This window comes from Hyaena hyaena, unplaced genomic scaffold, assembly GCF_003009895.1.
Source record: "Hyaena hyaena isolate Hyena2069 unplaced genomic scaffold, ASM300989v1 scaffold_1199, whole genome shotgun sequence".
Classification (NCBI taxonomy): domain Eukaryota; kingdom Metazoa; phylum Chordata; class Mammalia; order Carnivora; family Hyaenidae; genus Hyaena; species Hyaena hyaena.
Genome location: NW_024081839.1, coordinates 225305 through 249501, shown reverse-complemented (window position 1 = coordinate 249501; position 24197 = coordinate 225305). Strand labels below are relative to the sequence as shown.

General features: G+C 37.6%; 1 long non-coding RNA gene across 1 annotated transcript; it reads left to right on the top strand.

The window, feature by feature from the left end:
- The first annotated feature begins 617 nt into the window (after positions 1-617).
- LOC120224605 lies at positions 618-1771 on the top strand. The gene is made up of 3 exons (XR_005526621.1): positions 618-950; positions 1381-1484; positions 1604-1771. It is a non-coding gene; the product is annotated as an uncharacterized LOC120224605 (long non-coding RNA).
- The last annotated feature ends 22426 nt before the right edge of the window (positions 1772-24197 follow it).

The window sequence follows — 24197 nt, the reverse complement described above, 5'->3', positions numbered from 1 at the left end:
TGACCATACATTCCATAAGGCTGGATGCCATATTCATTATATTTACTTTTGCAGCCTGTCACATTATGCAGTGCCCGCCATGCACAATACAACAAATATTACTATTTGTTAAATCCATACAGTTTATTTAGCTCCCTTAACTACTGAAGAGAAATTTCACATGCAAAAGTGTACTGGCTATCAGTGAAGAAATATTACATTTACATTCAATGAATGATCATGTATATGAAGGAGTGTGATATAGGAGGCAAGCACAGGCTCTGATTTTGGGAAAAATCCATTTGAGCTCCAACTTGCTATCTGCCATTGACAAGTTATTCCACTTTCGTAAACTTCCATTTATATTTATGTGTCTCTGCAGTGAAAAATTTCCACCTTAGGGAGTTTCTGTTGTCTACAATGGGAACATACATATTTAAAGGTGTTGTACACTTTACATGATCACACATTTATAACCATTTCGCCTAAATACACAATCTCAGATTTCTAGAAACCTCATTAAACATTCTAGACAAGCTCCTTACCCAGACTCAACACTGGTAAGATTGTAAGATTCCTGTCACCTCCATTGTGCCCTTTTCTGTCTATCATACTCTTCGTAAGATTCTTTTTCCCTTTTGTGATGACAGAGCCTGGACATTCCATGTTGCCTGTTTTTCACAGGAATGCCATAGTTTATGCCAGGGAGTGAGGAGGAAGAACAGAATAGGAAGAAGCCAATGAAAGAGACAGATGCGTCTGGTGGAGGGTTTGGTTGACCCTCGGAGAGTTGGAAGTCTCCCTCTTCTCATTACAGCAAGCAGTCAGATACCGCCCGTTTCATTTGTGTCCAATCTGTCAGCAAAACAAGTGTTTGTACTTAGGAAAGCTTTTGTGTAGTTGTGTTTGTGGCTTTAAAGTAAAATTCAAAAGAAATAGAGAGGAAGCAATACAGGGGAAACTTTCTGGCGGTAATTTGCCCTCAAAGTTCCTATGTATCAGAGTATATATGAATAAGTTTAACATCAAGGATTATGAGTTACTTAATGTCATTAAATGTTATTTACTACGATTATGATCATTAAATGTTATTATCCTTAATATTATCCTATAGTCTGTGTATAAGAGTGTTTATAAATGTAGCAAAGTGTGATCCATGCTCTCATGGATTCTGGTGTTTACATAACACCTTTTACCTAATGTTCAAATGTGTTACCTGCTTAATCCTCGCAATTTCACTGGGGAGTCAGGATGTGAAGATGGAAAATTTAAGCAAATAATAATCTCAAATCATTATTGAGCACTTCCTACATGTCAGACACTATAATATGTGGTTTACATTTACTAATCTATTGAGTTGTCATAGCAACCTTGTGAAGTAGAACTATTATCCCATTTTAGAGATAAGAAAACAGAGGCTAGGAGAATTTGAGTTATGGTCCAACACAACCATCATGATGTCAACTCAACAGCTTGGCTCAGGAAAATAAAATTATTTACTAAATGTAAGTTAATGATCATGTTTAATCTAGAGATAAACATGTTAGTTTTTATTCAGCAGATCTCTTTATCCAGATTGCAGGCAGACATGATATGATTTTTCAAAGGTACTTTTTCTAAGCAGGAAACCCAAGATCCAATATGAGGAGCGTGAAGTGTAATGACTTCATTCCATGGAAGAAAGAACAGAAGCCAGAATTGTCAGTCTCTCTTGTATTATTCCTACAGCCTTTTGTGGTTTCCTGTGGCACTTCTGTGGGCTGCATTATTAAGTATAAGTTGACTCTTCTGATTTTATGTCTCCATGGAGTTTTTAACGTCCCTTATTTTCTGACATTTTTTAATAAATAAGGTAATTTGAATTCAGTATTGTGGTGATTGTTTATAGAATTTAGTTTGGCTATAGATAATGGAAATGTCTTTCATAAAAAGTATCATTTTATTAAGCTGAAGGTGGGCTTTATTCCCTTGATAACTTTTTGACATTGAGACTGCCAAAAGAAGATGGATTTGTATTTTAAATGCTTTGAAGTTGGGACAAGTTAAATGAGGGAAATTTCAAATGTCGCACTGAGGCACTGCAAATTCTTTCATTGCCTGAAGCAGATAAAGAAAAAAAAAAGTCTGACTCATTTGCGTTCTTCTTTTAAAGCTGTTTTAAAATTGTAATGATGAAGTGTTTATATATGTTCAAGCTTCAAGGCTTAGTGGCACAATTCACTGAAAACCAAAAACATTAATGCTGATTGGTGATACCAACATTTTCATTGGGTTTTAGCTTTTCCAATAATGCTAAAACTTGGATATTTTAGAAGGTGTCCCTGGAAGGATATTTTATTTGGCAGAATCATCCCTAGGGAGGTGTGCATATTAAAAAAAAATCTTGTTTCTCATATTTCTCTCCCAACATTTTATGCAGGTAAAATCAGATAAAAAGCAACATTCATAAAACACTTGAATAAAGAAAAACATCATAAGATATAGCCTGAAGGAGGATATAAAGAAAAGGATAGGGCCATTTCTTCCTTATTTCCATTTCTAGACCAGGTAATATCCAACTTTTTTTGACTCCAACCCACAATAAGAAATACATATTACATTGTGATTTGGCACACATGCTCAAACGCACTACTGAAATAAAAGTTTCATGATGTATTACATGCGATGCACTCTATTTGCTCTTCTTTTGCTGCTATATTCACCACATTTCATTTTATTTGAAACAAAATACTGGCCATTACTGTTAATTGAACTTCAGAATCCACTACTGAAATTTCTGTTTCAAAAGTTGTGAAGAGAAAGTGCACTTCCTGTTGCTCTCAATGCCCAGCCTCTGTCATTGCTAACCATCTTTCTGGCTGAGAAAGCCAGAACTCCAATCCTAGATCATTCAACAATTGTATTCTCAGATGATCTATTTTATAAAACACTTAACATTTCTGTGAAGTTAAAAACATAAATTGTGCCATGACCTGATTTTAATGGAAACAAGTTTGTTATGCCCTTTCATGTGCATTTAAATTGAACACATTTTAAACATTTAAAACAAGGAACTGATTCAGGTATTCTTTGCTGAGAAACACAACTATTTCTAGGCAGTAAAAAGGCATGTCAAGCTCTGTTTGTTGAGGGCACAAATTATTTTTAAAGGGGAAGGTAATTTCATTTTTTTTGAAAATAGACTTGCTACAGATTTGCCTATGAATGTAGCACTTGTTACATTTATTAAGGAAAGGGATTGAACTGTTATCCCTCACTACTACCTTCTCATTTCTTAAGAAATCACTTCTTTCCTAAAGATCAGCTACAATGTTCTGTGCAGATCTGTTACCTGCAACTAAATGCAGCCTGATGCTGATCTGTCCTCTGCCTGAATTCTCAAATGTCTTAGTTCTACCGTGGACCCCTTCCCACCACACACACACACACACACACACACACACACACACACACACGTGCACTCACTCACTTGTTCACTCACTTCCCTTTCCAGATGCTACTGTGATCTGTAGTCAGCCTGGTTCAACAGCTCTCTCTCTCTCTCTCTCTCTCTTTCTCTCATTTTGGTCTCTATCATCTATCTCTAACTCATGGAACTGCCTTTTATTCTTAGAATTTGCCATTTGCATCTGGCTTTATCCTTCCCATTATATTTTCATTATATTTCACAGAGGGCTGTAGATCTGAGTTTTTGTCTCTTGACCTCTGTCTGGCTGAGTTATAAGGTGTGCAGCTTGCTGCAGCCATTTCCTTCCTTACTCATTTGTATATTTCCCTGTATTTTAAAAATGTACCCAGACAAGTATTGACTTGGCTTATGTGCCATCTCACTTTCTCCCTTATGTCTTCTCCCATTTGCATTTCCTCTTTATGAACTGTCCACTACCCATCTTACTCTTTGGCAACTGGCCTAAAGTAAGTTTCCAGAAAATGAATCACAATTTTCCTTTGAGTTATATTTAGTATAAAGACATATTCCTGTGGAGAAAATCTAAACTGAAGAACATGGTTCATCATCTTCTCCATTATATACTGGGAAATATTGTTTACAGTTGTTTCCGTCAAAGAGATAGTTTTATTTTTTTAATTTTTTTAAGTTTATTTATTTATTTTGAGAGAGAGAGAACGTTTAGGCGGGGTAAGGGGAGAGAGAGAGAGAGAGAATTCCAAGCAGACTCTGCACTGTCAGCGCAGAGCCTGATGTGGGGCTCAAACTCACGAACCATGAGATCATGATATGATCTGAAATCAAGAGTGGGATGCTTAGGGCACCTGGGCGGCTCAGTAGGTTAAGTGTCTGACTTCAGCTCAGATTATGATCTCATGGCTTGTGAGTCAAGCCCCATGTTAGGCTCTGTGCCAACACATCAGAGCCTAGAGCCTGCTTCAAACTCTGTATCTCCCTCTCTCTCTGCCCCTTGTTTGCACTCTGTCTCTCTCTCACAAAAATAAATAAACATAAAAAATTAAAATAATAATAAAGAGTAGGATGCTTAACTGACTGAGCCACCCAGGTGCTCCAAGAAGATATTTTTCTAAATCTATACTCTGATCTCTCAGGCATGTCAGACTCCATCCTCTTGGTTGGTGTTTCCAGTGTTGTGGGAAACAAATCTTGCCTTGAAGTGATACGTTCTTTTTTTTTTTTTTTTTTAATGTTTATTTATTTTTGAGAGAGAGCATGAGTGAGAGGGGCAGAGAGACAGGGAGACACAGAATGTGAAGCAGGCTCCAGGCTAACCTGGCAGCACAAAGCCCCAAAGCGGGGCTGGAACTCATGAACCACAAGATCATGACCTGAGCCTAAGTCAGACGCTTAACAGACTGAGCCATGCAGACACCCTGAGGTGATCCATTCTAACACAAATTTTTATTGATACTGGACAAGTCTGTTAATCTTAAATATTTGAATAATAATACAAAAGTTATACAAACTACAGTTCTATCAATACATAGGATTTACTTAAAATAAGTAGTATGCATGCTGAGAACTTCCAATGTATATCAATCTTGTTCACTACTCACTTTGTAGTACCCAGGGTAAAGCCTGCACTTATAAGTTTCTTAACTTCTTTAATATATTTGTAAAATTTTAAAATGAATAAATCTTCATGTCCTCTACTCAAATGCTAAAAGTACAATAGACTTAAAGAGAATTTTGTCAGTGTAGGTAGGGAAATTCATAATCTTCTTTTGCACATTAAACTGTCATGCTCTCGAGAAAAAAAAGCAAGAAAATAATTCAGCAGAATAATGTAATATTTGCTAAGTAAGGCTAAAGCTCCCCTTGTTTCAGTTTATTTTTCCTTAGAGTTTTTAAGTGTTACAAAAGATACTGATATTAATTGTTCTAAAGCGAAGCTTCATTTTTCTTCCAGATATGCAGGATGCTTTCATGAAGGCAAATTGGAACATTTGAAAATATTTATGTTAATCAGTAACTGCTTTAGTGCACATTCAGCCCTGTCAGCCTCTCTGATTTAGGCGTCTGCTGGTAAGTGGGAAATGGACCCACGTGCTCCATCTCAACCCTCCCTCTCTACTATTTTGAAATACTTTGTGTACCGGATGGTATCTATATCCGTGGGGTATATTACAGACATTCTCTTTCCCGCCTTTGAAGAATTGGGCCCACCATTCCTTTTTCTGTCTGCCTTCTCCCATCAAGGGTCACTCAGGTAGAGTAACAATCACAGTGTGAGAATTAACGCAGGGAGAATAGTCTGTAAGAGTGTGAAGCAATGAGCTCATGGCTCCAAGGACAGGCGAGGTCCTTCCGGTTGAGTACTCTGCCGGCTCCCCTGAGAATCTTCTCTCAGCATCTCCATTCTTAGTGCCATTCCGCCAGACGCTGGGTCAGGTAGCATCTCTGCAGGTTTGAAGCCACATTCTTTGGAAACAGCACTCGGGTTGAATGTATTTTCTTCGGTGTCGGCCTGCAAGTGGCCTGAGCATGCACTCATGACAGAGAATCTCATGGAAACGCTTGGGAGGAAAGGAATTTGTAAGGCTGTTTCCACTGAGACACTCTGCGGGCAAACTTCTGGACGAACTCCAGTCATTACGCATTTGGAAAGGGTTTCACACAAAGGTATTTTGTGCATGAATGGTCTAGAGGAATAGGTTTCTGGACCAACTGGTGTGTAGCTAATTTTAAAAAGTCAGTTTACCATAACAATTATTTTATGGGCTGCAGAGCAGATCTCATTAAAGAAGGAAGGGAATCGTAAATTAGAGGAGAAGCAAACACATTAATATGCCTAATGCTGCCTCTCTTAACATGAACATTACAAATGGGATTAACAATACAACTTTATTTTCTTTTTCTTTTCTCTTTATTTAAAAAAGAAAAAGGACTGTTCAGTGAAGATTTTCAAGTATGGTGTCTCTCAATTTCTTTGTTTGGTTTCTCAGAAACATTTAAAGAATACCTACTAGTTTGTCCAGAAACTTCTCTGAAGGTATCCTAATTATTTTATCAGTTTACTCAATTTATCAGAGCCTCTTTTGTTTTATGGAAATATTTTGAAAATCCTTATATTAGTATTTTATTTCTCCAGTGGCCACCTACTTTCTTCTGTAATCTGTTTTGGAATTAAAACGAGTTGCTTAAGGCTGTTCTTGATAGCTATTAGAGAAAATAAAATATGTATGCCCCATTATGTCTTTTGCTGAAAAAAGCTCAATATTTTCAGTCTCATTTATCTGATTTATTTAAATATACAGACTTTGGTGCATACTTTCTTGGAGTGAGGTGTTTAAAGCACCCATTTTTCTCTTTTGTTTGTTCCTCTCTCCTCTCCCAAACTTTCCTCAAACATTAATATATATTTTCTAGATTCAAAAAAAATAATATTTAGGAAAAGACTGTATGCATTTTTGCAATATATGCAAGGTGCTGAACACTTTTGAGATACATTCCCCAAGTTTTAGAGGTTGTTCTAAGGTCCCTCATTATAAATCTTATCATTAAATCTCTTTTATGCTTTCATTAATCCTATAAATATTAATTGAATATTTACTACACTAGATGCAATGATGGGTTCAGGTATGGAGGAGCCTAAACATACATAATTTTGGAGTCTGTCTTTAATAAAGGCTATAGAATGAACCATTCACAAAATGGCAAGTATTTAACAAAAGCATAGGAACTTGAGAACGCAGTGCGTGGGGCCCTCCCAGGGCCGGAAGGTACCTAAGGAAGGAATGGAACCCTTCTTCACAGGAAATATGGCTCTAGTTTTAAACACAGTAACTTGTTCGGGCAATAAAGAGATGAAGAAGATATTTAGGACCACATTCATGAAATTCAGAGGCTAGAAGGAAAGAGTGACTTTAAATAAACCTCATATCCAATCAGTGTTTCTGTTCCTATGCTGCTGGGGGTGACCTGGCTAGTTATTCAACCTCTCCCACCTGATCTCCTCTCTGGTTCTATGCACCAAGGCTTCAGATACCCAGCTCAATGCATTTAAAGTTTCCTACTTTTCCCATTACATCACATTCTCTTCGCTCCAACTTAAGGCTTAGTTAAGACCTAGCTTCATCCAGGATCATCTCTTTGCTTGTAGGTACCTCATTATTCTACTGCCTGTTGTAAACTCTAGAGGAACAGAGCTGTGAACATTGTTCCAACTCCATGTCTATTGGAATAATTACTTATAAGTAGTGATTCCCAAGTCACACCAAATAAGGAGACATATTTTTATAATCATAAATCAGTATTTTCATGACTCTTTCCTCAACTCTTCTGGAATTCTTGGCATTGCTGGATTCTTCCGAAGAGATCTGAGCATCTTCCAGGGCATGTACCAGAAGTGCCCTCCAGCCTAACCTTTTGGCTCCTGTGATAGTTTCACTCAGACCCTGATTTGCTATGATTATATCTATAGTCATTGACATTATCAAAGGCCACAGCTTCACCCCATGGTGCTCTCATTATTGTGATACCTGATAAAGTCTACATTGAGGCTATAATGCTCAAGGTCAAAGGAGCTAAGTTCTGAACCCAAGAAAGTGTCCAGAGTTTGGACAAAATGACTGGAACTTCTTCCAGGACTGGAGGTTTAGAACCTCATGTCTTCATGTCATGGATAGGCAATGTCCCAGGTCTGCAGTGGAGCAAACAAGAAAACAAATATCTCCACCACCACTACATCTGTTTATTCCCGACATTTTGTTTTTATTTAAAGTTTATTTATTTTGAGAGAGAGCACGAGAGGGGAGGGGCAGAGAAAGAGGGAGAGATAATCCCAAGCAGACTCCGTGCTGTCCGTGCAGAGCCTAATGGGGAGCTCGATCTATGACCTGAGCCAAAATCAAAAGTTGGACGCTTAATGGACTGAGTCCCCCAGGTGCCCCTTTTACCAACATTTTTATAGAAAGTTTTCAAGCACACAGAAAAGGGGAAATAGCTTTTAGTGAACACCTGTGTAATGACTACCTTGATGCTACTACTATTTTACTATATTTGTTTAACCACATCTCTATCCATCTATCCATCACCATCCTGCTCCTTGATGCATTCCAAAATGTACTTTCCTCTAAATACTTCAGTATATGTACCACTAAAACTAGAGTTAATGTGAATGCTTTTGGAGGTGACAAGTGCTGAAATAACAAGTCTTCTCTTTTACTTCTTATGCAATAAAAATCTCATATAGTTACCACTTTCTCTACACCCTTCCCAAGAAAATTTTGCTGTTACTTTCTGTTTTAGGGTTTCATCATTATTTTCCAATTCAGATTGCTCTCTGCAATTTGTTAAAGGGTTTGATAGCCTTAGTCATTGTCTAATTCTTTTTTTTTTTTTTTTTTAATGTTTATGTGTTTTTTGAGATAGAGACAGAGTGCGAGCAGGGGATGGGGGAGAGAGAGAGGGAAACACAGAATCTGAAGCAGGCTGCAGGCTCTGAGCTGTCAGCACTGAACTCGACACTGGGCTCGAACCCACAAACCATGAGATCATGATCTGAGAAGAAGCCGAACGCTTAACTGGCTGAGCCACCCAGGCACCCTCATTGTCTAATTCTTTATGTCACCTTCTGCTGTTATTATGGGTAACTCCTATCAATTAGCAACCCATCTTCCTGGCTGCAACTCAATCACCTGGAAAAAATGAACTTGTGAGATTATTGGTGGGCAATACTCCATCCCATTTCTACACATCATCTTGGCTTATCTTGCCTAACATTGCTAAATAGCAAATAGCCTAGGCAGCCAGAGACAGCCTATCCCTCTGCATTTGTTTCCTAACTAATATGCCTCCGCCAACAATCCATTGTAGTAAATTCATTTTCCTCTACCCAGAGGCTCTTTGCTTACATTGTAGGGTAATAAGACAATGATTTATCTGGGGCAAAGGTTGGGAATATTGCTAAAAGCTCCCTTTTAGATTTGGTGATTCCCAAGCTGGGTGTTTCTCAGGTCACTCTGGCGGTTCTTTTAACCTCTGCCTGACTTACCATCCTACTAAATTACCTTTCAGTGTGTCATCCACCGCAGTCTTCTCTTTTCTTCCTTTCATACACTTGACTCACATCTCTACAGATTCTCTAGCTATTATCTTAAAATTCTTTTAATACGTGTTCAACCCTATGAACATCCTATCCAATTCTACGAGCAAATGTCTCTACTCTTGCACTTGAACTTTTGAACTACGCTAGTAAGGAGAGGGAAGACAGTAGTGATATCTTAAACATTTCAAGACTGTGATCACTTTAGCTAGGTCACTAATCCTAGCAGCAATTTTTATCTTTAGCTTTCATTTCTTTTATTTGCCACTCCCCATATACTGTATAGAATCCATCCATGTTTTTTTCACAATGAAATCCAGACTTCTGAGAATGGCTAACTTTCTGCATGAGCTGGTTCCAGAATGCAAGTTCAGTCATATTTCACCTGTACCAACAACTTGCAGGTCCTTGAATAGCCTCTCCTGTCCCGAGGCTTTGCAAATGCTGTTCTGTCTGGGTTATACTTTTTGTCTCTTTCTACCCGGTGGAGTTGTACTAATGCTTGTAAACTCGGTTCAGCTATCCCTGACTCTTTTGACTCTAGAAGGAAGGAAAATTTGCTAGAAAAAACATGACTTTGTAGATAGGTTTGCCTAAATACAATTTTTTAGTGAGTTTGTTTTCCTGGAAAATAAACATAGTTAGGCTTTTAAGTTTGTTGCTCCAGAGAAGAGTTACGTTATATTATACAGACAAAGGATATGTTATTTACAACATTACTACATAATTTAACTCTTTTGACATCAGATCACAAGAAAGTTTGCTTTTGCCCTTGAGCTGAGTATATTCTTTACAATTCACACAGATAACAGCTAGATGATGAACACTGACTCTGTATACACAATATAGTTTAAAGTGAAAATGAAAGATATTTATTTTGAAATGCTGGGGCACCTGGGTGGGTGGCTCAGTCGGTTGGGTGTCTGACTTCAGCTCAGGTCGTGATCTCATGGTTTATGAGTTCGAGCCCCACATCAGGCTCACTGCTGTCAGCATGGAGCCACCTTCAGATCCTCTGCTCCCCTTTTTCTTTATGCCCCATCCCCACTCACGTTCTCTCTCTCTCAAAAATAAACATAAAAAAAAGAAATGTAATATTCATGAAATAGGTGTCATTTGACAAATTTATTTTGGAATTTAGTGCCTTGAAACTGTTTTTATCTCTTTAAAAACTGGCATATTTTTCTCCATTATATAAAATAAATTAGGTTATTTTAGAGTGTCAAAAACCTCAAAATTTAGAGCTCAAGTTAGTGTATAATAATGATGACTATATTTCTTTTACAGACACCTTTTTAATTTTTTCTTTTCATATCTTTGATTTTTCTATTTTAATAACCCTTTATTTTGATCCTCAACATTTTTAAAAATAGATATTCACAGGGAAATAAAGAGGAAATAGCTAATTCTATTTTGAAAGCACAGTACATATCTTCAAGCAATTTGTTATTCAAAATGTTCAAAATCAGCTTGCATTAAAAAAGGAGTAGAATAAAAACACAAAACTTGAAAATAAAATTTCTAAAATAAAGGGTGACTTTTATGAAAGGACCTATTATTTAAAATTCTACTAATAAATTGTGTGCTGTGTTATTTAAAATATGCTTTCAAATAAACCCATTTCATTTGAGCTTCAAATTACCTTCCTTAGTCTGTTTGGCCTGCTATAACCAAAACACCATAGATTCAGTGGTTTAAACAAGTAACATTTATTTATCACAGTTCTGGAGACTGGGAAATTCAAGATTCAGCTACTAGCTGATTTGTCATCTAGTGGGAACCTTCTTCCTTGCCCATTAACAACTGTCTTCTCACTGTATTCTCTTGGTGGAGGAAGTAAAGGACCTCTCTGGGATCTTATAAGGACACTTTTCACCCCCCAAAGGCCCCATCCCAAATACCATCACACTGGGGATTAGATTTCAACATATGAATTTGGGGAAGGACAGAAAGATCCAGTCTATAGCAACAATCCTGTGAAAGAAATAAGAACAGAACCCCACCCAGTGGTCCCTAATAGATTTCACCAGAAACTTCAAAATCCTAAGCCTCTTCATGCTATGACCACTGCACATGTGAGTAAACATCAAGTAGTTGTAAATCACTTGGCCACTGGACTGCCTTGAAATTCTTACTTAGCAATTTATTACCTATGCAGGGAGTTTTGGAAAGTTCCTTAGCTCCAGGTGCCTGGAGCTGGTAAAATGAGGATAATATCATAGAACTGTAGTAAAAATTAAATAAGATACCAGGTGGGGAAAAAAACTTACATTCTGAAATAAACCTACCCCCAACTGCTTATGTCAGCCAAGGGCATGAAAAGGGAAAAGGTATTTATTGTACCTACTCTAGAATATTGCGGGAAGCAGAGAGGCTGATAAGGAGGATGCCACTGTAAGGAAGTATAGATTATTATAAAACATTTGCTTTGAGGAGGATAAGTAAGTAATACATATATGTGATTTTTATGAAGTAGTAAAATAATGGTAATTCTCTGGGCCTTTTATGAAAATCTATATAGGTCTGCTTTCAAAGACTCTTTAAGAGGGACACCTGGGTGGCTCAGTCAGTTAAGCATCTGATTTCAGCTCAAGTCATGATTTCACAGTTCATGAGTTCAAGCCCCATGCCAGGCTCTGTGCTGAGAGCTCAGAGCCTGGAGCCTGCTTTGGATTCTGTGTCTCCCTCTCTCTCTCTCTGGTCTTCTCATGCTCACGCTCTGTCTCTCTCTCTCTCAAAATAAATAAACATTAAAGACAAAGACTCTGTAAGAAATGCCGTGAATATCACACAATGCAATATATCAATACATGTGAGTATCATGTGAATATCAACAATCCAATTATTGTTATTTTGAAATAATTTTATTTTAAGGTATCTTGAATGTGGAATACAATCTGAGTCTATATTATAGGAGTGAGAAGGTAAGAATTAATATGATAAAGATGATGTAAAAATCTATGTGATTTAGTGAAAATTCTGGCATAATAGACAGGAATTAGTATAGGGACAAAATGACTCCTGAAAATTTATATTGATTTAAAAATATTTTTCATTGAAACAAATCTCTGGAGTGTTCCTTGACACCTCAACTATGAGTTACAATAAGGTATGATCTGTGCAGTACAGAAGTCAAGGGAAAAGAGAATTTAACATTGATTAGTCGTTTTTCCCAAGAAATCGGGACACATGGATTATATTTGAAATAGAAGTCCAATAGAAAATATGTGGACTGGAAGTTTAGGCTTTTATGAACTAACTTTGTGTATAATTAGCCCCTCAAATTGATGTTTGCAGTGTAAATTTTATTCTTTGCAATTTGTTGGTTGTAATATATGATTTTATGTAATTGTAATTATACTGAGGTTCAAAGCCACAGCTTATTCTGGAAGCTCTATTCAGCAGTCCATGCCCAGCACTCCTACAGCTAATCCCTCTACTGGAAGTTTTGCTGTAAAGCAAGAAGACCATCTTGCAGCCAGAAAATCTGAGGTCAAACCCTATGTCAATTTGTTTAAACTTTTAAGTGTTTATTTAGTTTTGAGAGAGAGAGCATGAACGGGAGAGGAGTTGAGACAAAGGGGGACAGAGGATCCAAAGTAGGATCCGTACTGAGGGCAGAGAGATGGATGTGGGGCTAGAACCCACAAACTTGTGATATTGAGACCTGAGCAGAAGTCAGAAGCTCAACTGATTGAACCACCCACGTGCTCCCCTATGGCAAAACCTTTTAAATAGTGTAGCCTTGGGCAAATCACTGTGATCTCTCAAAGTCTCTCTGTGTCCTCATTTGTATAATGGGAATTATGATCCATGTCCCACAGACCTGCTATAATTGAAGCTTATTGTACAGAATAGAGCTCAATAGATGTTTAGAGATATGTATATGACACAGTTGAGCCATTTCTGTACAGTGGAAACAGGAAGAATTTAAGTCCATTAAACCTGTGGTCTCAGAAAAATTAATAAACTGCTCTAAACTTCAGGTCCCTCACTTGTGGAAACAGAGATATTCACACTTACATACGAGAGTATAAATATTCCAGTTGTGTTAGGTGACTTTTGTTTTTCCTGTTTCACAAGAGCAATTTTTACCCCTCTTTAAGGAAGGGTAAGGGGAAATTTGTCATTGTGTTCTTAGGGGGAGACTTCCCTTAGTCTGGAGATGGTATACACAAGTGTTCGTTTATACCCTAGTGATAACGACAATAGCAATGATAATCACAAAATAAATAAAAACTAGCAACCTATAGGGGCTCTCCTAAGTATTTTGCAGATATTATCTACTTTAATCTTCTCAACAACCTTGTATTAACACCATTTTTTGTCCTCATTTTATTTTTTCACATGTTTGCTTATTTATTTTTGGGACAGAGAGAGCATGTGTGTGCAAAGCAGGGAGGGGCAGAGAGAGGGAGAATCTTAAGCAGGCTGCACGTTGTCAGTGCAGAGCCTGAGACGGGGCTCAATCCCACGAACCATGAGATCATGATCTAAGCCGAAAACAAGAGCCAGTCACTTAACTGACTGAGCCACCCAATCAGTTGTCCTCATTTTAAAGATGAGGATTTTTAAGAACAAAGAGGTGAAGTAACTTGTTTGGGATCACACAGTAAGGCAGTTACTTGAGCTTAGTGTGAAAAGTGAGGGTTAGAAGGAGAGGGTAATAGAATTCTAAGGAAGGGACTGAGGAAGAGAAGAACCGGGGTCCGATAGATACTATTTTTTGCCCTATTTCAAAAGAAAATTCAGTGTTTTAATTTGTCTTTGTACTAACTGTCATCACAATCACCACTTAGTCATCTTCAATTCTCTCTTCTTCAGACTCCAACTGGGATCTGGACCTCATGATTTTTGCATATCTTCTACACCATGTTCAAGCAAGGTCATTCAACCAGAAGGCATTACATATTTCTTCTCTAAAAATAATTCTAAAATATAAATCTTCATCGTAGTGTTCTTACCTGCACAGAAGCCCACCACACTTCCGTCCCTAGTCATCTATATTTCAGATCATAAGGTCACTGCTGTCTCCTCACCTGTTGAGGGAAAACTCTTAAGAGTCATGCTTAATTTTGCTCTTTTCCTCACACCCACTCCAAAGGCTGGTCACCACTATCTGCAAATTATAATTAACATCTAACCATTTTTAGCATCTCTACTGTCGTACCAATAATGTTGTGATGCCGGCTGCCTAGGTCTCCCCACTGGGTCCCTGTATCCGCCTTTGGCTATTCAGCATCTATTCTCCACATTAGAGCCACACCGTCTTCTTAGGGCAGCTATCACACCATATTGCATTGGAACAAAATGAAAACTCATTACCTGGTCTATAAGTAAGGAAACTATGTGTCTCGGGTGGCCTTGGAGAGTCGTCGTTTTATATGGGTTGTCCTAAATTGCTCTAGCCTTCTATTCCCAATTCTGTCTTTTTATTTTCTGATTTTCTTCTTTCTTTCTCTTTCTTCCTTCCTTCCTACCTTCGTTCCTTCCTTTCTCTTTTTTTTTTTTTGTCTCATTGATAGTGTCCTTTCCACTCCAAAACTTGACACAGTTAAAGTGATAAATTATGTAGCCTCTCTAACTATAAGCACTAAGTGTCTTGCATCTTGCTTCCCTTTCTGTCCTCATCTCTTATACCCCTGGCCTCCTGCTCCTAGCCTTTGTTAACTCTTCTCTAGCTGTACAAACTGTCATTATGCCCCCAAGGTAGTCCTGCCTCAAGATCTTTTAATTGCTGTTTCCTCTGTAGGCAGTGGCTTGCCCCAGCTACTTACGGTGTCTGGTTCTTTCTCCTCGTTCAGGCCTGAGATCAAATAATACCTACAGAAAGGCTATTCATCACTACTTTAGCTAAATTGTGTCTTCTTTTTATTTGTTTGATAACACTTGGCCACAATCATATTACATATATATTTTGATTATCCATTTACTTATGTACTTTTTCTTTAAAAAATTTCTTTAAATCTTTATTTGAGAGAGAGAGAGACACAGAATCTGAAGCAAGCTCCAGGCTCTGAGCTGTCAGCACAGAGCCCAACACGAGGCTTGAACTCATGAACCACAAGTTCATGACCTGAGTTGAAGTTTGATGCTTAACCAACTGAGTCCCCAGGTGCCCCATACTTATGTATTTTTTCATTGTCTAGACTATATTTTCTTTTTTACCCAATAAACACAATTGGCTTGAGCTTTTTGGGGCTTTGGCTCCACTTCTACCATCCTTCATAAACATTTTACTCATCTCCCAGTGAACCCGTTCTTCTTTCTTGACATGCCAGAATCAAGAAAAGGAATCTACAGTGATTAAATATTTACTGTGTAATCAGGCTCTCCTTTAGATGTGGGCAATTTATTTTCTTTTTCTTTTTGAGTCTTAAATGGGGAATGGACATCCAAAGAGTGTTTGAGACAATCTGTTAGGGGTCTAATAAAACTAAGAAGCACACTAAAGAGAAATGATACAATAAGCCTACTACTTAATACTGGCTTTTATAGATGGATAGATAAATATTGTCTGAGATGTTTATAACATGGCTGTAATTAAGTACTGCCATAATAATTGAACTGGCAGTTTAGCTGAGGCTTGCATCTATTCATTAGAGATGAGGGACAGAGAGAGTTGATTAAGAAGAGATTTCAAGAAAATCTCTGAGTGAATCTTACCAAGTTTTAAAAAGGAGATGAAAAGCATAAAATGGGTATAATAGGCAGAGTAATGGCCCCACAAAGATGTCCACACCCTCAACCCTAACCTGTGACTACTTTGTAGATGTGACTAAGCTAAGGACCTTGAGAAGGGGAGATTAGCCGTAATGTTCCACGTGGGCCCAGTCTAATCACAGGAGCCCTTTAAAAGTGGAAAAATTTCCCATCTGTAGTCAGTCAGAGGAGATGCGACTAGGGAGAAATGATCAGAAAGAAGCAACATCGTTGGCTTTGAAGAAACAGGAAGGAAGTCACAAGCCAAGAAATATGCATGTCCTCTAGAAACTGGAATAGCAAGGAAACAGATTCTCCCTAGAGCCTCCAAAAAGGAACAGAGCACTGCCAATACTGGGATTTTAGCCCAGATACCCATGTTAGACTTCCACAGAACTGTACTGTAAAAAAAAAATCTGTGTTGTTTCAAACCATTAAATTCATGTAGTTTTTGTAGAACTGTAGAGACTTAATACAATGAGGCACATGACAGAATTATAATGTTGCGTTTTCTCTAATACTATTCAGATTATGAATTTCCAACGAATTTCATTTTTTACTTAGTTTGTACCCTTAGACCAACATCCCCTCCCTTTTCCCCACCTCCAATCGCTGGTAACCACCATTCTACTCTGTTTCTATGAATTTAACTTTAGTTTTAAAGATTTCCCTTATAATGAGATCCTACAGTATTTATCTTTCTCTTTCTGGTCTATTTTGCTTAACATAATGTACTCCAGGTTAATCGATGTTGTCACAAATGGTAAGATTTCCTTCTTTTTTAAGGATGAATAACAATCTTGTGTGTGTGTATCACATTTTTTTATCCATTTATCTGTTGATGGACATTTAGATTGTTTCTCTATCTAGACTATTGTGAGTAATGCTACGATAGACACAGAAGCGCAGATACCTCTTAAAGATAGGTAGAAAGATTTTATTTCTGGATTAATGGATCATGTGCTAGTTCCATTTTTAATAATTTGAGAACAATCCATATTGTTTTCCACAGAGGCTGTATCAATTTACATCCCCAGTAGCAATGTATAAGTGTTCTCTTTTCTCCACAGCCTCATCGACAGTTGCTACCTTTTGAGATATTTTGGGACAGAAGGAGGAAAAAACATCCAAAATTTATTCTCCAACAAGACATACAGCATCAGCAAGTAAAACTTCAGGGGTTTCTCCATAGATCATACATTCACAAGGCATTATTTGCTTCACAATGAGAAAGCCTCTGGTGTGTTCTCTGTAACAATATCTGCTTCACAGTATAAACAGGTACTAGTATTGTGTTCAACTTACAATTCTAGGAGGAGAGGCACAACTCAGCCAAAAAATTCTTTGGATGCTAAAATCAGATACAATAACAGACAAATTTTGATAGCAGTCTTGATCTACTTTTCCACATAGAAGGAGACTCTTCCACTCAGAAATTAAGGCCCTTCTTTCTCCTTCCTTGTTAAATCATCGAAGCAATATTTCTTTGTTTGCTGCATATTGCATATACAAAAAGGAGGGTGGTAATAAAAAAAAAAGAATCACAAAAATATCTTGAAAGTCCAGCTGCTTCCACCATAGGTCAACTCAGGTTTAAGATGGTGTCAGAAGGCTTCAAAGGTTAGAAAGTAGGAAAATAGAGACTATGGCTAGAAAAATAAAAAAATAAATAGGGGTACCTGGGTGGCTCAGTCAGTTAAGCATCCAACTTCAGCTCATGTCATGATCACACAGTTCATGGGTTTGAGCCTTGCGTCAGGCTCTGTGCTGACTGCTAGCTCAGAGCCTGGAGCCTGCTTCAGATTCTCTATCTCCCTCTCTCTCTGACCCTCCCCTGTTCACGCTCTCTCTCTCTCTCTCTCTTTCCTCTCTGTCTCTCTCTCTCTCTCTCAGAAATAAATAAAAAATAAATAAATAAATTAGGTAGGTAAGTTAAAACTTTTACACCCATGTCTTACCTTTTCCAAATCGTAGCCTTCATGCATCAATCTTCATAATTATGTGGCATTAGCTGCACCAAGGACATTTTTGAACATATTAGTGTGTGAATCTATAAGAAACATGCCCTTCCATGAGTTTCTTTAAGAATGAAAACCCAGGTCTTCAATAGAGTAGGCACTGGCAAACTATATTACGTCACCTGAGGTTCCCTGAGGCTCCCTACTCAGGAGTACCCTTGCTCCCCCATCGCCCATCCCCCACCACCTACTGGTGGCTCAGGAAGGAGGCATCTGGAAAGCATAAGGAGTACTTTGACACTCCTGGACTCTTGAGGCTCCAACTGAATTGTATTTAAATGAGCAGCAACACACATTGACTTCATAAGGACTAAAATCAGTCCATTTGAGGGCATTCTACCTAAGTTTCCAAGGCTGAAGGAGTTTTGCAATTCTATAACTTTAGTTTAAAAAAAATACATTCAAAAAAGAAGAAAAAGAAAAAGCAAAGAAATAAAGAGAAAAGAAAAGGATGGGTGCAGGGAGTTGGAAGTCATACCAAACAGGTCCCTAAACAGGTGCCAGATTGCGTCCATGTACCTGTATACAGTCACCAGGGAAGTATATTGAAGTTTTGAAATAATCGCTGTCCTAACAGGTGTGAGGTGATATCTCACTGGTTTTGATTTGCCTTTCCCTGATGTTACTGATTTTGAGCACCTTTTCACACATATCTGTTGGCCATTTGTATGTCTTCTTTGGAAAAACATCTACCGAGGTCCTTTTCTTATTTTAAAACCAGACGTATTTTTGCTATTGAGTCATAGGAGTTATTTATAGATTTTGGATATTAACCTTTTAGCAGATATATAGTTTGCAAATATCTTTCCCATTCCACAGGCTGCCTTTTTCGTTTTGGTGAGTTTCTTTTGCTGTGCAGAAACTTTTTAATGTAGTCTCCCTTGTATATCTTTGCTTTTTTTGGTTTTGGTTCCGTATCTAAAACATCCAATGTCAAGGAGCTTTTCCCATTGTTTTCCATGAGCACAACACATTTATACTCCTTGAGAACAATGACTGCTCAACTCACAGTTTTATGCCCAGACCCTAGCATATGGCCCTGCACATAATTAGATCAATCCAAATGCGGTTTAGATGCCTGCACCTCCTCCCTGAGCAAGTTTCCATTGATAGCCTATTACCAGCAGAATATTGCTAACAGCTAATTTAGAGATTGAGAAGTCACTCAGGAGGACAACGGTTGTGTTTAAACAGACATGACTTCAGTAGTGACTGTCATTTTGTCAGTGAGACAGTGATGCTGTCCAAGACTTGGGACCTAACCTCTGACCATGCAGGCATTGAATTCGTGAGACCTGTCTGCCATTCATCTGAGATCACAAACTTGGTTCAGTGCTACTGGGGCTTTGAATCTCTATGCAAACGCTAGTCACTAGTCATTGAGTTGAGTCACTGTGATGCCCTTGTACACTCACAAACCCTAACAGACTGACTGTACAGTCATGAAATTTCAGCATGTCTACCTATATTTGAGGACTACCTATATTTGAGGAAGGATTTTAGAACATTCTAACGTAGAAACAAAGAGAGTAGACATGCCTAATATGAATGAATATATGAAAAAATACCAAGAAAAGTCAAGCATTTCTTTGATTTTTCTCTTGTATATTTTTCTCTTGTACATTTTTTCTTTGATATTCTCTTATATATTTTAAGTCATTCCAAGTCAAGACACATATTGCATCTATATCTGCCACTTTTTATGAATCCTTGCAATTTCTGTGCCTCTTCATCACTCTTGAATTGGAAAATTTAGATTTTTTTCTTGCCTGAAAAAGTTGCTATTAATAATTTTCACTGGAAATTGACTTCTTCTTAATGTAAAATTTTCCCCAAACTTCACAGAAATTTTACCCAATGATTATAGGAAATCTCGAATCAGATTTTTAAGTTTATTTTCTTTCATTTATTAATTTTTAAAAATCCAGAAATATACTGAGATGTTCAAGTTATTTTTATTTTTAATTTAAAGTTTATTTATTTATTTTGAAGGGGAGAGAGAGGGAGAGAGATAGAGAGAGCACACATGCAAGAGTGGGAAAGGGACAGAGAAGATAGAAAAATAGAGAATCCCAAGCAGGCTCTGTGCTGTCAGCACAGAGTTCCATGCAGGGTTCAGTTCCTATGAACTGAGATATCATGACCTTAGCTGAAATCAAGAGTTGTATGCTCAACTGATTGACTCACCCAGGTGCCCCTTGAGTTTTTCAATAGTAAGGATTAATGCTCTCTTCCAAGATCAGCCATCTCAACACAATTTCCAAGGAAGCCATTTTTATCAGTGTGTAATGTCTATGTCAGTTCAATCTTTCTAAAATCACTAGTTTATTAGCTTCATGGAGTATATATTTCTTGGTAATCTTCAGCCTTCTATATATCACTTTCTCCCCACCCCCAGATTTAGCACTTCTTGAAATACTTGAAATGTTTGATGAGTATAATTTAACCACAGTCTTGCTAACACACTTTCTACAAAGTATTTTGGTATGAGGTTATTAACAGAAGAGAGAGATAACAAATATTAATAGAATAAATTGTGAATAGATTTTTCCAAACCATTTAACTATAAATTTTCTGTTTTCCCTCATGTCCTAGTAGGTGGAGAGTAGGTGTTTTTCATTTAGACTTCTCACTGTTTTCGTGGCCTTTAGTGTGGGACAATGTGACTTGGGTAAATGTTAATAAAAAGAGGGCAGCATCTGGGAGCTTGTTAGAAAAACAAAATCTCTGGTATTACCCAGACCTAGTGAATCAGAATCAGTATTTGAATAAGATCTTTAGGTGATACATACACATGTCAAATTTTGAGAACTACTGCTCTAGAATATCATCCATTCATATCACTGTAATAGGACTAATTTTTTGGAAACACTGAGAACATCCTACTTCTCAGTCCTGTATTCTAGGTCACCATAAGCTAGGTAAGCACCTATGGGAAACATCTTGTCTTTACCCTCAGGACTTATTGTTTTGCCCTTCTCTGAATCACCAAGCCCCCCTGCCTTCCCCCTCAATCTATCCCATGGGGGCTCTGGTCATACTAATAATGGTCATAGTAATAACAGCAGGGAACAATAACAGTGATGACGATAATGATGATAAAAATGTTTCGTCCAGCACCTGTGACGTAAGTGACACCCTCTAGTCCTGCAAAGATTCAACTTGCCTACAGCCTTCTAAAAATCCTGTTGCTGATTCTACACTGCCTGAACACCTCAGAATCTTGAGAACATGCTCAACTACTTTTTGCTCTGTGATACAGGTTTTAGAAGACTTTCTTTCATTCTCATAGAAAAGGCCTTGTCTTCTGAAGCTTGTGATTTCAGACCAATCAGCCCTTCTCCTCATTGTTACTCTTACCTTCTCCTTCTCTGCCGCTCTTTCTTACTCTTCTAAGGCTTTGAAACTGCACTTCTGTCTTTACCGGCAGAAGTCTGGTATCCACATGATTCACCAGCAGTACTGTGTGACCTCAATTTTAATAACTTTTATCTCCACGCTTTTTAATCTCGCTTTCAGGTATACAACTGGACCTACGCATTATCTGAAACTGTCACCCCTCTGCCATCAATATGAGTTTTAAAGAAATGACTCTGTGACTCTATCGTGTTAGAAAAATCATACAGACCTCCTTCCTAATATTGTTCAACGTCCATTATTTTTATCATTTTCTTGCAAAAACTTTTAAATATTTTTAATCCTCTCCCTCTGTCATATGCTTATTAGATCCGAATTCTGCTTGACCCAACTTTGTGCCTTCTGAGCAACTTCATCTAAACAAGTGAATATTACTGAAGAAAACCAGGCTGTCTGGTCTCACTTTAAATTCATTCCCGCAGACTTGAAAGGGTCAGTCGATTGCTCTGAAATTCTACACATGTTTTTTAGTCTCTGAGAAAACAGTTTATAGTTTCTCTTTTTGCTCAATACTCCTACATTGTCCTTCCACCTCACTCTCTGCTGATAGCCTTACCTTGATAAGAATGAGACAATAAAGGTCTTCAGGAAAGAACTGTGTTATCATCCTACCCCAACCTGTAAAAACTCATCTGTGCATGACACTTCACAGAGTCTCTTATTTCATCCTTACAGCAAAACTACAAGATACTTGTCTTGTTGCAGACAAGAAAACTGGAGAAACGGGAGGTGAACTAACGAATAGAATTCAGACTGGAGTCTGGAGTCAAACCAGGTCTGACTCTAGAGCTTGAGTCCAGTCTGCATTCAAGCCATAAACTGTTATGCACCAGCTTGTTTTATTACCATAACCTGCTCAGTGGTGCTCTGTGCTAGACTGTTTTGTGGTGTTGTGGATAATAATTATAGCAAAGAACATCTACTAGAAAATTGTAATGATTATCTATGTGTTTTTCAGTTCAAAAGGTACTAGACTTTGTCAGGAGCTCATAGTCTAGTCTCTGCTCTGAATCTTACCAAATCTTTCATCTTGAGAAACTCCCTAATTACCACTAAGACTTTCACGTACTATTTTTAAAATGAAGAGGATTGCAACTCTAACACATTAAGATTTTCAATGACCATTTGCATCAACCCATTTCTGGTTGTGTGGTAATTAAGAACATCCAAAAAATCTTTGATGCTTCAGTCACTTAAAAGTTGGGTCTATGTCCTTGATGCTTAAATCTGTTGCAGGCTCTGTGACTACTCTGACTGGCAGCATATGGCAGAAGTGACGTTGTATTACATTCTATCTCTTGCAATACTCATACTTGAAGTCCTAAGCTGCCATGTTAGAATTTTGATCTTCCTGGTGTCAAGACTGCATGAAGTCCTAAGAACTCATAATGAGGGAGGACAGCCTTGTTGGGGTCACTATTCTTGCCAAGGCACCAGAAATGTGACTGAAGCCATCTTGGATCTTCTATACCAGCTCAGCTGCCAGTTGAATACAAACAGTAACCACATTCGGTGCCGTTTAGAACAGAAAAATCATTCAGTTAAATGGGCCCTGAATTCCTGGCTTAATAGTCACAGACACAGTACAATGACTGTTGTTTTAAGCTAGCAAGTTTGGTGTGGTTTGTCATGCAGGAGATAACTAGAACAGATTCCAGTTTTACTCATGGGTTTAGACTGTTAGGTTTGCTTTCCTGCCCAAAACAAATGCAGAAAGAATAAACCAACAAGTATAAACAAAGTGAGTGCTTGAATCCTCTACAAATCAGAGGGAATAGAAAGTGCTCACTGGAATGTTAGATTCTCAATGTTTGTACATGCCTTGGCCCGATTAAGAGTATCCTGAAATGAGAGTAAGTAGGAAACCCAACAGGCATTAAATGAAGGTGCTGACAGAGCCAAAAGAAACCCTCATAATTGAAGACTTCTCTTAGGAGGTTGGTTTGGGAGCATAACATTTCCCACACTAGGTTTAATATAGGCTGAAACAATATAATACAATTTATTCTTCTGTCCCTTCCCTACTCATTGAATGTCTTTGTTTCTCTAACCTTGAGAAATAAACTCTACTCTGATGGAGACAGCCTGAATTTGAGGATATGTCCAGGACTTACTCAGGGCTGTATGATAATTACATGTAACCAATAAAACTAGTTAATGGAATATTAAAACGAGTTAAAAGAATATTTCCTATAGAATGAGTTTAGCAATTAAGAGACTAACTCTTTTTCCCTATTCTACAATTTTTTGTGTGTGTGAATAAATGCCCAAGAGATAGAGAAATAGTAATACAAGTGAGAATCAATACACCCTGATATTCTATTCTATTCTATTCTATTCTATTCTATTCTATTCTATTCTATTCTATTCTATTCTTATTCTATACAGAATGTCACAAATAATACAAATTAGAGGAAGAGAACAGTCAAATCTACATAGTAAAGCTTATAAAGGACACACTTACATGTTTATGATATTTGTTGGCATCTTGAAAGCAATCAGTATATTTTATCAAAGGCATAAATCATCATTAATGGTTGTGTAGATAATAACTTCTTAAGAACCA